Source organism: Pyrus communis, chromosome 5 (assembly GCF_041283825.1).
Source record: "Pyrus communis isolate YQ-2024b chromosome 5, ASM4128382v1, whole genome shotgun sequence".
Classification (NCBI taxonomy): Eukaryota; Viridiplantae; Streptophyta; class Magnoliopsida; order Rosales; family Rosaceae; genus Pyrus; species Pyrus communis.
Genome location: NC_142569.1, coordinates 14,119,853 through 14,134,893, shown reverse-complemented (window position 1 = coordinate 14,134,893; position 15,041 = coordinate 14,119,853). Strand labels below are relative to the sequence as shown.

General features: G+C 37.8%; 3 long non-coding RNA genes across 3 annotated transcripts; all 3 read left to right on the top strand.

Annotated features, from left to right (window-relative positions):
• The first annotated feature begins 3,183 nt into the window (after window positions 1–3,183).
• Window positions 3,184–9,395, top strand: LOC148696837 (uncharacterized). The gene is made up of 3 exons (XR_015962774.1): window positions 3,184–3,380; window positions 8,940–9,118; window positions 9,210–9,395. It is a non-coding gene; the product is annotated as an uncharacterized LOC148696837 (long non-coding RNA).
• Window positions 9,396–9,886: 491 nt separating this feature from the next.
• Window positions 9,887–11,164, top strand: LOC148696836 (uncharacterized). The gene is made up of 2 exons (XR_015962779.1): window positions 9,887–9,963; window positions 10,577–11,164. It is a non-coding gene; the product is annotated as an uncharacterized LOC148696836 (long non-coding RNA).
• Window positions 11,165–12,857: 1,693 nt separating this feature from the next.
• Window positions 12,858–14,060, top strand: LOC148696835 (uncharacterized). Its single transcript, XR_015962778.1, has 2 exons — window positions 12,858–13,350; window positions 13,439–14,060. It is a non-coding gene; the product is annotated as an uncharacterized LOC148696835 (long non-coding RNA).
• The last annotated feature ends 981 nt before the right edge of the window (window positions 14,061–15,041 follow it).

The window sequence follows — 15,041 nt, the reverse complement described above, 5'->3', positions numbered from 1 at the left end:
ATATATTGGTACTATGCATGCATATCTATAGATGTAAAATGATTATAAGAATATAAACTTTGTTTATATGGTGCTCTAGTGAGTGAGTGAGAGAGAGAGAGAGAGAGAGAGAGAGAGAGAGAGGTTCATAATTAAGGCGGATCTCATGAAACTAGGAGAGAGAGAGAGAGAGAGAGAGAGAGAGAGAGAGAGAGAGAGAGGTTCATAATTAAGGCGGATCTCATGAAACTAGAGAGAGAGAGGGAGACTAGTTCAGAATTTACAAAGAATTGGCTTCAGAATTTACTGAGAAATTGGCTTTTGAGCACAAAGAAAATTTTAATTATGACGAAAATACAGATGGTATATTACGTATTTTTATGTAATAATAAAAAATTTTAATTTTTAAGTTATTAATTTTTTAACACACATAACCAATCATTTATATAAAAATACGTAATGTAACATCTCGTGTGACGATCACACTAAAAAATCTCCCCTCGACTACATGCACAAAGTTCCAAAGGCTCTTTGGGAAAAGCAATGCGTAAAAGATGACCGGTTACAAAAGTATAAAAAGGGGGCACATGGGATGGGGCCCTCCCTTCACGCGTTTTGCGTCCACGGTTTCGAATTTTCCCAATTAATTAGTCACCAATTTCTTTTAAGAAATTTCCAAGTACATTCGTTTGAAGACTTTTTAATAATTTTCACACAAAAAAGTGCATTTCATACTACAAAATCTTGGAGAGCAGAAATAACTTCTTCAATGTCTCTTTTGAGTCCAGAAATGATAAATAGTCATGACTTGCTACTATTTATTCTTATTTTAAAAAAAAGTATATGGTTATTCATCAATAGAGATTGAATAAGATTTGGTATCTGACTTTCCAAGCACACGTGACAAATTAAGTCATTGGACTATTAAAGAAAAACCATTAAGTCTCTGAGTCATTTTGTTTGATATCAGCATAATGTATTACACAATCATTATAACTATCAATCTCACCACCATATTATGATAAAAATCAAACTAAACAGGTCTTAATAGTTATTCATTAATAATCAATGGGGTAGTTTGCCACTTTTATTTCTGAAGCTATCGAGAGGTCATAAGAGAGAGTCCATAACTCCGCCTGAAACTATGTGTCTTGTCCCAAGTAAGCGAGTCATGATCCACCATCTCTCTATATCTATCTAGGCACTAAACTAAGTAAAAGACAAACAGAGGTAGAAATTGGGAATGAAAAGCAAGCAAGGGAGGATAGAGTAGTTGCCCACCGAGACTCGATCAGTTTGAGTTCAGCAATTGTACTAGTTGACCTGACTTACACAAAGGTTACAAAAGTTTTATACGCTCCGGACAATCCGACGGAGATGTCAAATAAAAAAAACGGACAAATAAAATTACCCAACTCAAGAACCTTACTTTCACCGTATAAAAATGCAAGGCATTCACACATATGAAGAAAGACAAAATAAGGGCACACCAACATAAGTTCATAACTTTCATTACAGCTGACAAGTCACAACTTACTAGTCATCCCTTACGCACTTTATGTACATAGTTTTTTTTTTTATCCATCTTACTAGATTCAGCTTAGATCAGCAGGCCATCAATGAAATTTAATCTTGACAAAAACACCTAACTTACACCTGGTGAGGCACCGTAACACTCAGTAACGTACCAAAATGTACACGACTCTTCAATTAAAGATAAAAGCAAACTAAAATATGTATAGCCCTTTGATAAATAGTATATGTATATTCTATATATATAAATGTGTAGGTGTGTGATATATAGGAAGTCAATCAACAATTGGTGAGCCCGATAAAATGCTATCTTTGTTGGCGAAATGTTTTGAAGTTGAGAAGACCTCATCGGTGAAGTTCGTAAGATAGTATTAATGCAAAGGTTTGCGACCGTTATTCTAAGACAAATACATATGTTGTTATTGGTTGCGATAGAGGTGGGTATTATTAAGCCTTTAAAACTTCACTAGATGAAAGAAAGAGAAACTCAAGATCTCGGCTCATAAATTGTCCATTCGAAGTCAGGACGTGTAAAAAGAAACGTGAATAATTTTGGAAGCTAGAGATAAAAAGTTGGTTACATAACCATGAACTTTCGAATGACAAGTGGACATGTGTGGACATCCTTCTATTGGAGTTTAAAGCTAAGCTTGAAAAGTTGCCTCTGACTCAAAAAGAGGATACTAAAAGGCAACTTTGTGAATTTCTTACCTCAATTCTTGAACCTAATGTTAAATCTCACAAAGATCATCCGATAGGGTCCAAAAATAGAAAAGAATCAAGCTCTACAAAGTGTAGTCCTTTAAAGTTTGAAATAGTGTTTCGACAATAAAAAAAAATTTGAAATAGTGGAGAAGGCTTAGAAACGTGCTCAACAGATATGTCATTATTTATTGATTTGTCTTTTAATATGGTTATGATTATTTATATATATGTATAACTTAATGTTTATTATTTATAAGTGTGAGTAGCATTACGATTTGCCCAAAAAAACTTTTTATTAATTATATATGAGTGGTACTGCACCCACTCCATTTTAATTTTTCACCCACCAAAAATGTTAAAAGAAGAAAACACTCTTTTCTCACCCACCATCATTCCTAAAATACCCTAATGTGATTCAGCCCCTGACACCCCTACTCCGCTGCAGTGCCGCACCAACTCCCAACACCCAACCCAGATCCCCCAACCATCGGAACACCACCATGGCAACAAAACTGCCTCACCACCCATCTTCTTGTTCCTTGCACAGTCTAGATATTTTATTTTCCTATGAATTTCAAGTATTGCAGATTGCAATGGAATTTAATGAGTGGGCTATGTATTTAAAGTTTTAGAAAGAGAGAAGAATTTTTTTCCTTTTACAGAGTTGGTGAACTGACCTTTTACAGAGTTGGTGAACTGACATCAGGAAATGGGCAATCCAGCAATGTGCAATGGGCATAAGGAAATTGGCAATCTGCAGTACATTTTTGTTTTGGTCCTTACAAGTCATTTTACAAGAGGGTAAAATTGATATTAAAATTTATAATAAAATGTGGATGGAGAAATAAGATAATGGGATAGATTTATCAGCACTCTTATAGAGAAAATGAACTAAAACAACGTTAATTCTACAGTGTTCTCCCTTATTTGCCCTCGCACTTTAACACTAATTCCGATTGTGTCTCTGGCTTCTCTCATTCTCTCTCTAAAATGCCCACCCTCTGAAACTCCTGCTCACCTCTCCTCCTCCGAGCCACTTTCTATATCTAAAACTCACTCGCCACTGCCTACTCTTTTATGGTTCAGTGGGCCGGCGACGACTTCTACGATTTCGGTGACGGCCAGTCTCGAGGTTGGTCTTAACCAACTCCTCATAAGCTCAGGCACATTCTGTTGTGCTAGGATAGCACCAAACCACGCGGAACCAAATCAAGCTAACCCACAGGAAATTTTATCAAATGAAAATGCAAGAACAAAATATAAAAGACACAAAGATTTTAACGAGGTTCTTCCACAGTCAGTGTAACTGGAGTACGTCCTCGGAGCAGTAGGAGCTCACCCAATAATCCACTATCAACCAAATGGGAGTTTACAAAGTGTTGACAATCTCACAACCCAAAAGCCCAATACACCCAATAGCTCACACACACCAAAGAAACAAATAGAGAAAGAAATATAAAGAATAATTTCTTCTCTATACATATAGCTCAAAGCTATTACAACAACAATTACTTTGGTTGATGATTACCAATCAAATGAAGCAACAACTTCTTCTTCTGTTTTAGGCTCTCTGCAACTCTCCCTTGCTCTCTGCAAAAAGGAGCTCTTTTCTTCTCTCTTCTTCTTCAAAACCGAAAATGAGCTCTTCTTTCTCTCTCCCACACAACCGAAATGAGCTCTCTGCAACTCTCCCTATTTCTTTTTCAAAAGCAACCTCTCTTCTCCTTTTTGAACCAATACTCACGGGTGTTGAAGAGAACAAAAAACCTTTTCCCTTTTTTCCTCCCCAAAACAAGGAAAGGTGTTGTCCACCTTTGGTTAGTTTATTCTAAAGTATATGGCCACTTGGCCACATAATCCAACAATCTCCACCTTGGCCAAGTTCCGAAAACGCCATGATAAGCCAACCAACACAATCAACACAAAAACACTCCCAATCACTAGCAAGAGAACAACTAATGCCGAGCCAAATGCTCCAAAACTCCTACTGCTCAGCGCCTTCTTTAAATAGGCAAAATGCGAGCCAAGTTCAAGCAATGAACAAACTTGGCTACACCAACAACCTTAGTCAACATATCAGCAGGGTTGTCTTTAGTTGGAATTTTCTGGAGAATGATCTCCCCTTCACCAACTACTTCACGAACAAAGTGATGACGCACATCTATGTGCTTGGTCCTCGCATGATGAACCTGATACTTAGCCAAATAAATGGCACTCTGACTATCACAATGTACCTCCACCTGCTTCTGATCAACCCCCAAATCTCCTATCAGTCCATGTATCCAAATGGCCTCCTTTATAGCTTCAGCAATTGTCATATATTCAGCCTCTGTAGTAGACAAGGCAACAGACGATTGCAAAATGGACCTCCAACAAACTGGCCCTTTAGCCATAGTAAACACATAGCCTGTAGTAGACTTCCTTCCATCCAGATCACCTGCATAATCTGAATCAACATAACCAACAGCAAAATGACTAATACCAGAGTCATCCCTCTCAAAGCATAAACCAACATCTTGAGTACCATGGAGATACCTCAATATCCACTTAGCTGCTTGCCAGTGCTCTTTACCAGGATTATGCATATATCGACTCACCATGCCAACTGCATGAGCAATATCTGGTCTAGAGCATACCATTGCATACATCAAACTACCAACCAAATTTGCATATGGTATATTTTTCATTTGCAGCTTCTCCTTATCAGCTTTAGGACATTGTAGAGAACTCAATTTAAAATGAGGAGTCAAAGGTGTACTAACCGGTTTAGTTGAATCATGAACTCCAAACTTCCGAATCAACTTCTCAAGGTATTGTCTTTGATTCAAACAAACCAGACCTTTCTCTCTGTCTCTAGTGATCTCCATGCCAAGGATCTTCTTTGCTTCACCAAGATCCTTCATCTCGAACTCATTCTTCATTTGATTCTTCAATTTATAAATCTCTTCGACATTATTTGAGGCAATCAACATATCATCAACATATATCAACAAATAAATGAAAGACCCATCTTGCAACTTCTTGAAGTACACACAATGATCATATTGACTTCTAGAATAATTTTGGCCTCTCATAAATTTATCAAACCTCAAATACCATTGTCTTGGAGATTGCTTCAAGCCATAAAGTGATTTCTTCAACTTGCAAAACAAATTCTCTTTCCCTTTCACTTTATACCCATCAGGTTGACACATATAGATCTCTTCATTCAAATCACCATGTAGGAAAGCCGTCTTCACATCGAGTTGCACAAGCTCAAGATCATATTGTGCAACAAGAGCTAACATAATGCGAATTGAGGAGTGCTTCACAACTGGAGAAAAAAATTTCATTGTAGTCAATGCCTTCCTTTTGTGCATACCTTTTAGCAACTAATCTTGCTTTGAATCTTACATTGCTTTTCTCATCAGCATTTTCTTTCTTGGCATACACCCATTTACAACCAATAGCTTTCTTACCCTTAGGCAATTTAGCTAACTCCCAAGTCTTGTTCTTCAAGAGAGAATTCATCTCATCACCCATGGCATTGCACCACTTCTCCTTTTCCTCACTCTCAATGGCTTCCTCAAAATTGGATGGAATCTCATCAGTGATAATAGGAAGAGCAAAAGCAACATAGTCACTATACCGAGCTGGCTTGGTAATTTGTCTTTTTCCTCTGTTCTTGGCAATAGACTCTTGAGGTGAAACTTGTTCTTCAACTTGAATAGAATCTTCAAGTTCAACTTCTTCAACATCCTCATGGTCTCCCAATTCTTCACTTGTAGTGGCTTCGACATCAGCGGAAATAGGATTTGAAGTACTAGAGGCAACTTTCTCAAGCTCCACCTGTTGGACATCTTTCACATTCTTTTCAGAGTCTCTGAACATATTTTCTTCATCAAATGTCACATCTCTGCTGATTACAAGTTTCTTCATCTCCGGGCACCATAACCTCCATTGGCGTCTTACCCTGAACAGCAGCTGAGGGTAATCGGTTGATGATGTGACATGCATAAGTAGCTGCCTCTGCCCAAAACGACTTGCTCAAACCCGAATGAGACAATATGCATCTAACCTTCTCAAGCAAGGTTCGATTCAATCTTTCTGCAACTCCATTTTGTTGTGGAGTTCCCCGGACACTAAAATGTCTCACAATCCCTTCCTCTTTGCAAACTTTAAAGAAAGGGTCGGATGTGTATTCACCACCATTATCCGATCTCAAAATCTTAATCTTTCTCCCAGTCTGGTTCTCAACCATTTTCTTCCAACCCAAGAAAATGCTCAACACCTCACTCTTGTGCTTCATAGTGTAGACCCAAGACCTTCTTGAATAATCATCAACAAAGGTCACGAACCAATGTCTACCACTCAAAGAGGGAGTCTTTGTAGGACCCCAAACATCCGAATGCACATAATCAAGAATGCCCTTCGTCTGATGTACAGCAGTACCAAACTTCACTCTAGTTTGCTTCCCCAAGACACAATGCTCACAGAAATCAAGCTTACAAGTCGTGGCACCTTTTAGAAGACCTTGTTTCACAAGCCCTTGTAGAGCTTTCTCACCGGCATGGCCTAATCTCATATGCCACAATCTAGTAGTATCAGAATCGGATGTGCCCATATTTTCTGAGACTACAGATGCTTCACCTGTCACAGTGCTTCCTTGCAATAAATACAAATGGCCACATCGAGGAGCTTTCATCACAACAAGTGCACCATAAGTCACCTTCAATGTCTGCCCATCTGAATGAAACCTGAAGCCCTTGGCTTCCAAAGTTCCCAAAGAAATAAGATTTTTCTTCAAATTCGGTACATACCGAACACCTGTCAACACTTTAACCATGCCATCATGCAACTTCAAACGAACTGTACCAATCCCTTTTGTTGTGCAAGGATTGTCATCTCCCATGAACACAACACCGCCATCAAACTCTTTCAAGCTTGAAAACCAATGCTTGTGAGGAGTCATATGATGAGTACAACCCGTATCCAACACCCACTTAGTAACACAATCAAATGATGAGGAAGTGGTTAAAGCAAAATCAGGAAAATCTGTTTCAACTTCAGCAACATTAGCTTCAGAACTTTCTTTACCTTTGGTCTTCAATTTAGGACAATCTTTCTTCCAATGGCCCTTATTACGACAAAAGGCACATTCATCCCTTTCCAAAGGTTTTCTACCTTTAGAGTTTCCTCTAGGTCGAGACTGTGATTTTTTCCTACTAGAAGATGATCTTCTCTCCGATGATCTACCTCTAACAAATAAAGCTTCCGAGGTACTATCATGATTTTTATCTCTATGCCTCATTTCATAATTCATCAAGGCATTTGACACATCTTCAAATTTCACAGTTTCTTTACCATGCATAATAGTGGTAACAAAATGCTCATAAGAGTCCAGCAAGGAATTCAACAATATTAAGGCCTTATCTTCATCCTTAATATCCTCATCTAAATTTAACAAGTCGGCAATCAACTTATTAAAAGCATCAAGGTGTCTAATCATTTTTGTACCTTCTTTGTATTGGAAGCGGTAGAGCTTTTTCTTCAAGTGTAGCCGGTTCTCTGCACTCTTCGTCATATACTTGTCTTCCAATTTTTGCCACAACACACTTGCCAATGTCTCCCGCATCACAAAATACTTCTGAGTTTTTGCAAGGCACAACCGAATTGAAGAGCAAGCCCACAAATTTAATTTCTCCCATTCCGGCTTCGACATAGCTTCCGGCTTCTCTCCCAAAGCGGCAAGTAGATCTTGTTGAGCCAACACATCTTTGACCTCACATTGCCACATCCCAAAGTTGTTTGTGCCATCAAACTTTTCAACTTCGAACTTTGCATTTTGCACCGTAGTTCTTGCAAATCCGGAGCTGCTTCCAAAAGGATTCTCATCTTGCCCGTCTGACATTTTTTGGCAATTAGACAGTACCCAAGAGCAACCAGTGCTCTGATACCAATTGTTGTGCTAGGATAGCACCAAACCACGCGGAACCAAATCAAGCTAACCCACAGGAAATTTTATCAAATGAAAATGCAAGAACAAAATATAAAAGACACAAAGATTTTAACGAGGTTCCTCCACAGTCAGTGTAACTGGAGTACGTCCTCGGAGCAGTAGGAGCTCACCCAATAATCCACTATCAACCAAATGGGAGTTTACAAAGTGTTGACAATCTCACAACCCAAAAGTCCAATACACCCAATAGCTCTCACACACCAAAGAAACAAATAGAGAAAGAAATATAAAGAATAATTTCTTCTCTATACATATAGCTCAAAGCTATTACAACAACAATTACTTTGGTTGATGATTACCAATCAAATAAAGCAACAACTTCTTCTTCTGTTTTAGGCTCTCTGCAACTCTCCCTTGCTCTCTGCAAAAAGGAGCTCTTTTCTTCTCTCTTCTTCTTCAAAACCGAAAATGAGCTCTTCTTTCTCTCTCCCACACAACCGAAATGAGCTCTCTGCAACTCTCCATATTTCTTTTTCAAAAGCAACCTCTCTTCTCCTTTTTGAACCAACACTCACGGGTGTTAAAGAGAACAAAAAACCTTTTCCCTTTTTTCCTCCCCAAAACAAGGAAAGGTGTTGTCCACCTTTGGTTAGTTTATTCTAAAGTATATGGCCACTTGGCCACATAATCCAACACATTCTACACCTATTGCATCTGAAGATCTGCCTCAATTTACGATTGTCAGTTCAAATCCTAACCGGTGCATTTTCCGACGAATTTACAGAGGCGGCGAGCTCAATTCCGGCCAGGTTCTGTCAAATTAGGTGGTAATAGGCCACTCGAGGCTTGAACCTGAAGAGGAGAGGAGTAGTTGTTTTCATGGGAGGAAAAGAGCAGCAGCAGCGGAGGAAGAGTATGCAGAGGCAAACGTGGAGGAGTAGTGGGGGGTCATCAATGAGAAATGTACTGTTCCAACTAACACATAACCATTTGTTAATTGAACCGCTGATACGACAGGCTTTGTTTTTGAGTTTCAATTTGTTGATTATTGCAGGACGATAGGTAGAGAGTGGCACTTTTCTTCATCAGTTGCATTCCAAGCATTGCTTTGGGAGAGGTATAGAGTCTGTATACTTAGCTTTTTATATTTCAATATACAAATACTTCCCAATGGAACCGCCAAATTGGTAACAAACACCTTGACTGCTGCATGGCATACGAAACCAACTATGCTGATACATATTCAAACGTTAAACTATGGATTGCTCCTTTGCTACTTGAACACATATTCGTTTTATAAAGATCATGTCTGTGAAAAATCAATTTAAATGTATGTGATAGTGACTGTCTTAAACTGATATGCTCATATACATCAGTAATTCGTATTATGTGTTATAGTGGACAGCTTGAATCCATCTTTTCTTTGTTTGAGTTGCTAATTTTTCTTTATTTTTCAATTGCATATAGTGCAATTCAATCTGTTTTAAATTAAGTGATATATTGAGGTAATTTTGAGAGGATATATATAAAGCACTCTCTTTGTATTAGTGTGGGTGTATGGTATGTATGGCATCGGATTAAACCTTGAATATTACAAAAAGTTGCTCTACTTCAATCCCCATCGTGTTTTATGTTGAGCTTCTGCAGATACTTTGTTGATTAAAACACTCTTTATGCATTGCTGTCACAAGTTTTGACGAAATAATTTATGACAAGGTCTCATTCCGTTTCAGGTTTGTTACAAACCTGATTTCGTATGCTCGAAGAACTGAGGATCTTTATTAATCTCGGCATGCTTAAATATATTGGTACGTACCATGCATGCATATCTATAGATGTAATATGATTATAAGAATATAAACTTTGTTTATATGGTGCTCTAGACAAACACAGCAGTACTGCGCCTATGCTTGGGCAACCTTTTTAATTTGATTGATTTTAGACGTTAGACTTTGTCCATTTTGGAAGTATCTTTTGAACAGTAAGCAACCAATCTTTTGATAACAAAGAACTTAGCTATAAAATCTAACTTCTATAACCTCTGTTTTCTATAGTATATTTTCACAATATTTTAAACACCCGCAACATCACGTGGGTCTTTTTGCTAGTAATAGCTTAGATGCGTAAAGAACACGTGAAGATCCACATTTGCCATAGTTATCTTGGCTTCCCTTGGAAACTCTTTTCCATGAAAAATCCATTCCATCACACATACCACAGGATTCATGCACAACTTCAATATCTATTATTAATAACTTACAGTTTAAGTGCACGTGAACAACTGTTCTTAGCATTTGCAAATAAGAAGTTGCAACTATTCATACCAAAAAATAGTTAAAGAGCACATAAATTGGCCCTAATAAAAAAATAGTTAATTAGCATTTCCAACTAATCCAGGTTTTTTTACGTATCATTTTCAAGAATCGACAGATAAATGATAATGTACGAGTAGGTAAGCAGAAGTCATAGTATGAGACCGTAAAGGCTGGTTCAGAACCAAGACCAACTTCTGAAACTACAGAAGCTATCACTGCACTAAGTATGACCATAGAAGTGGTATTCACAAGTGAAATGGATGAGGAATCAGGTGGTGATGGCCACAGGACTGACTCTACGGCAAAGAAACAACTGGAAACAGCAGCATTAAACCTTGTCAAAACAGAACAACAACAATTACAATGAGGGCAAACATGTATTGATAATGGCAGCACAGACATACACAAAACTGAATGCCAACCAGAAGCAATTCCAGCAGATGATCCGGCAGCCACAAGAGTGAACTTTTATCGAACACAGCACCATTACCCTTCGCTGCAGAAGTTCCAATCTAGACAAAATATGCAATTACAGAAAAAATGGAAACTAGACAAGGTTGTAGCTCCAATTAAGAATGCATTACATTATGTGTTGATATTTACTTATTACATCAATTATTAGGTCCCGTTCTTAGGTTTTGATCCTACAACTTTAGAGATCCCTAATGTTTTATTTAATTGAGCTTTCCATGCATATCATGTAATACAACAAGTTTCAGGGACTAATTAAGTAGCGAAAATGAGGCGATCACAAAAGGGATTGATCAAAATGCTTGTACCAGCTAATGAAGTTATTTAAAAGGTTTATAATCATATTTTAGAACACTAATAATTGATCGTCTCATTAAAGAAGAAGACGACATGAAACCGACGAAACATGAACACAACACCATCGTGGACATGAGTTGCTTGTTGGCCCTGATAAGAATAGATAGTATATGGGTGTGTTTAGATTATGAATTAGGTTTCCTCTTTAGACGGATTTGCCCAATGATACTTAAATGTGCAGCTGCAGTTTACAGTCTAACAATATAACATGTCAAATATCCGACAAACAAATCACCCTGATTTCAAATTTGTAGCTTCCTTCTCAATCTTGCATTAATTAGTACGTTTCTCCACGTGCACATTTTTGTTTCCCCACTTTGTACAAGTTGACAAATCGAAAACATAAACTTGCTAATTAACTCTGATTTCTATATTGCCACTTAGTACCATGACTTATTGGTATTCCTTTTCATTTGCAAGTGAGAGGTCTTAGATTCGATTCTCGCCAAAAGCTAATTTGAACCACATTATTGATAGTCCATTATGAGGTTAAACTATTGACATCTCTCAATGTCTCCATCGTCTTCTGATTTTCCTCCGAATCGGAAAAGAAAGGCAACCAAATCCCCGTTGTACGTCGTCGTTTTCTAAAGGCATCGAAATCTTGAAATCGATTAACGACGGTCGTTTTGCTACCTCAAACTATTGGCATCTCTCAGAGTCTGATTTTCCTCTGAATTGGACAAGAAAGGCAACCAAATCCCTGTACGTCGTCGTTTTCTAAAGGCATCAAAATCTTGGTCCTCCAAATTCGTGGTTTTTTTTAGAGAGTTTTAACGAAAAGTCTATGACACTGTTTATTTTAACAAAAAAATCATATTTTTACACTAAAAAATCAATTCGGTACTATTCACTTTATCTTTTATTTTATCATTACCATTAAAATTAGTTTTTTTTTTTTTTATTCTTCTTGGTGCTCCTCAAGCGTACGGCAGCCTGGGCGCGCGACGCTCTCGATTGATTCCATGGTCTGATCTTCCCTGAATCGCAATCCGACGGTGGCGATAGCATCGGCGCAGAACCAATCAGCGAATGTGGATCACTTCGATGCGTATTTCTGAAGAGCCGATTTGGGCCGCAATGGCCGGATTAGTGGCAATGACGCCGTTGCTTTCTTTCAGGGCTCCGGTATTCCCAAACAGGTCCTTGCACAGGTACTCTCTCTCTCTATATGTATGTATATATGTATAATTGGATGTGTATGATTATATTTGTGTAATAATAGTGGTTGATTGGGATTTGATGCTGGTGGAAATTTGTTCCGAATCAGATTGATTTTGAATTTTTAGTCTAATTGTAGTTGAAGTCGTAAATGTGAGCTCGGGATGTCTTAATTCTCTTGTCTAAGTTGAAATTTTTATTTCGTGTTAGTATAAATGCGGAATTGATGTTCAAATGATAGAAAATTAGTAGACGAAGGATTTATACTACAATTAGTGAGGTTGAGAGAGTTATGTTATCAGGTCATTAATTTACCTTCTGGTGTATCCGTTTGAAATGTGTTATATGACCCAAGGATTGACCGAGGATGGTTTTTTACTGTACAATTGTGTAGCAGTGAAAACCTGCAGCATAAGATGACTATGGAGTAGTTAGGATTGTCGCATACAGGAGAAATGTTCTTGGGTCATGATCATATTGACATATAGGTTCTTGAAGTTGTATACTTGTTTTGCTGAAGGAATTTCCGTATAAAATGATAACCGGGGGCATATTCTGTTAAATATTGATTATACGAATGCACTTTCTCATTATCTTTTTGTAACAGAAGTTTGGATCTGTTCTAGTTTATATTGGTTGCTTATATTTATTGGCAGACATGGGCGCATGCAGACCAGAGGCAGACTGGTTTCCTTGGTCGGGCAGAGTTTTACAATGCCCTTAGACTTGTCACCGTGTCACATTATATTTGATGGAGCAGTTTAGGGAGGGACGCCCTCTTCCAGCAATGCTACCACGAAATGTTATGTTTAATTTATCTAATATTTCTCAACCTGCAAATAATTACTACAATGCTGGCAATGTAGCCTGGAGACCTCAGACCTGCTTCTGGTATTCATCCATAAAACAAATCACTTTTATTTTTTGAAACCATGTCCTTCTTCGATGGAGAATAGTTTCTTATTTTTCACTTTAAAAGGCTTTCAACAGCAGCAACGGATGCCTGGTCCGGGTGCTCGGCACATGGCAAACCCAGCTGGAGGAAGACCACCGAAGCCAGTTGCTCCTTCTCATGCTGAGGAAAAGCAGCAGGCCAATCAGCAGAAACCCAGAGCACCAGAATTCGAGAAACATCTTGTAAATCAACCGAGTACAGAGGAGGTTAATTAACTGAACTCAAAGTCCAAAGAAGCAATCGAAGCTGATAAAAAGGTACTTTGAACATAAATGTTTCCCCAATTTTTTCATCATGAGCAGCAAAGTTATGTGCGCATGTTACTTCCTGATAAGTGTCAAATCATAACAAATATCCCAAAGACTTGGAGAAAGAAATTTTGGATGCTAGAGAGAAAATTGAATATTTTTGCGTCAAAATGCAGTTCAGCCATCGAACTTGTAATGTATCTTTTGTATTTCCTTTCTTTGTGTATGCATCCCGTTTTTTCTTCGTTCTTTTTTTCCTTTATCTTGTAGTGTGACGTATAATTTTTCTCCTTAATTTTGGAATGTCCCTAGTTCTATTGAAGCAAAGACCCTTACAGTTTTATCGTTGTTACAAATTTGATGATTGTATTATTAAATTGGGTCTGTGCCTTTTTTTTCAGCCTTAATTTGCTATAATATTTTACACTTACTAATCAAATTTGTTTCCCTGATCTTTGTTTGGTTCAAACAAGAACACTGAGTTGTGTTTCAGAAAAACAAGAACACTGAGTTTTTCCTGTGTTAGTCCAATTGGGCCATTCATATTTTTTGCTCATTGCAGTTCAGCCATCGAACAATCGCATATTTTTGTAGTGTTGAATGTTCAAATTAGGGCGCTTGGTCGTGAGATTTTTACTTTGCCCTGGTGTGGTGTGTTAATTAATGTCTATGTTTATCATATAAAGGCAAATTTCAAGATGCCGTTGGACTTGGAAATCAAGTTTTAATGATAACAAATAGGATGTTACATATTTGTCCATAACTTGCGCTTTAAAGATACCAAAATAATAAAAGCCTTTCCTATTTGTTGTCTTATTTCTTGGAGACAAGTGAGCTCTCAATGTACAAATTTCTCATAAAGTTTTTCCTAATTCTATTGTATAATGATGCTAAGGATTGTTGGATTAAAAGTCCAAATCCTAATAAGTTCAACTGGCTTCAGACCATGTTCATCTTCATAACTCAAAAACAATTTTGCGTCAGACATACCACTTAATCCACTGGCTTCAGGCTCATCAATTGATCGACCACCTTTGGAATCGTCATCTTGTCTTGTTTTTTCTTCTACTTTTGGTTCCCTCGACATGAAGACATGATCAAATTTGAATTTCTCAGCATCTTCGGCATACAACTGGCATATACCACAGCTTTGCACCTTCATACGGGAAGCAGAAGCAATTTGTTTTAAAACCACCAGGCAGAAGACAACAGAGGCCTCATTGGCAAGTTTGTAAACATCAGGGGAGCATTCTTCTTCTACCTCTTCAATTCTAAAGGCCTCACTCTACACATGCACGTGTTGTTGGTCGTAATAGTAGTTCTGGCGGCTGCTTCCGATATGGATTTAGAAGTGAACGGTCTTTCACCCATGAATTTGC